A 1649-nucleotide genomic window follows, 5' to 3' on the forward strand; every position below is an offset into this window, starting at 1 on the left:
ATTACAGCTCACAGCAACCTCCAACTCCTGGGCTCAAGCAAGTCTCTTGCCTCTGCCTCCCAAGTAGCTGGGACCACAGGCACCCGCCACAACACCCGGCTATTTTTTGGTTGCAGCCGTCATTGTTGTTTGGCGGGTCCGGGCTGGGGATTCCCAGCCACCTTAGGTGTACATGGCTGGCACCTTAGCCGGTTGAGCTATAGGCGCAGAGCCAAGAGAATCTCTTAAGCACAAGTTTGAGGTTGCTGTGAGTTGTGATGCCATGGCGCTTACCCAGGGTGACAAAGTGAGACTCTTGTATCTTCAAAAAAAAAAAATTAGATGAGACAGATGAGTGGTTACAAGAGAAGTGGACTGGCCCTTGGGATGTTCTACTCACCACTGCTACTTCAGTTAAACTGGCTAGATTAAAGATCTGGACTCATCACACCTGAGTAAAGCCATACCCTTTGACAAACACAACAGAATAGGATACGAACCTAAGGGATAGAACCAGAATAGGACACAACCTAAGGGATGGTTTTTGAGCCACAGGTGTCACCCCTAAGGGATGGTTTTCACTGTGTGGACAACAGACTTTCTCTTATGTTCCAACTAATGCCACAGGAGGGCCTTGTTCTCTAGAAGGATTAATACCTTTCTTGCCCAGGGCATAGAACCTGAATAATACCAATTTAGAAAGACCCAGCAGGCCCGAAATCTTAATCTCCCAGAAGGTTGCCGGAGTGAGGTCCATCTCTTCAGCCCTGCTGAATATACTATTGCTAACAACTGGATGACAAAACTGGTTTGTGATAGATCAAAATTAAAAAATGGCCATGAAACTCACTGTCTTCCTCTTCATAATTCTTCTGACTTAGAGAAATAAATAAGACATAATACCCTTCCAACAAGACAAAAATGTTTACACTTACTCAACTATAAATGTTACAAATATACCTGATTTTTGTCTAACAGGAAGAACACATGTAGTCCAGATATTTACATCTTGTTTAATAAGAGTTTATATTCCATTAGAAGTACTCAGGAATTTCACTATGTTCCACCAGAGCCAAAAAAAATCTCACCTATCAAGATTTATATAGGTTGGGACCTTTGAGATAAACTAGGAAAAGAGATATGTTTTCTATCCATCTTAAAACAGTTACACCTGGAGAAGATTGTGTAAAACGTTCTCAGGATACACAACTCCATAATAGCTTGCTTTAATGTCATAAGACAACTATCATATCTTATGCCTATATACCTACTAAAATCCCTAAGGGATGGTTTTTGAGACATAGGTGTCACCCCTAAGGGATGGTTTTTACTGTGTGGACAAAAGACTTTCTCTTACGTTCCAACTAATGCCACAGGAGGGCCTTGTTCTCTAGAAAGATTAATACCTTTCTTGCCCAGGGCATAGAACCTGAATAATACTAACTTAGAAAGACCCAGCAGGCCTGAAATCTTAATCTCCCAGAAGGTTGCTGGAGTGATGTCCATCTCTCCAGCCCTGCTGAATATACTTCTTTGTCTCTATTTGTGATGCCAGCTATGATAATTAAGTTAAATGCTGAGATGAGTCGGCTTACTTATGCCATGATAAAAACACTAAATGCCACCTCATAGGCTGTTAATACTCTACACATAAAATTTAGACAAGTCCA

The sequence above is a fragment of the Otolemur garnettii genome, unplaced genomic scaffold, assembly GCF_000181295.1.
Source record: "Otolemur garnettii isolate 467f Iridium unplaced genomic scaffold, OtoGar3 scaffold00032, whole genome shotgun sequence".
In the NCBI taxonomy this organism is placed as follows: Eukaryota; Metazoa; Chordata; class Mammalia; order Primates; family Galagidae; genus Otolemur; species Otolemur garnettii.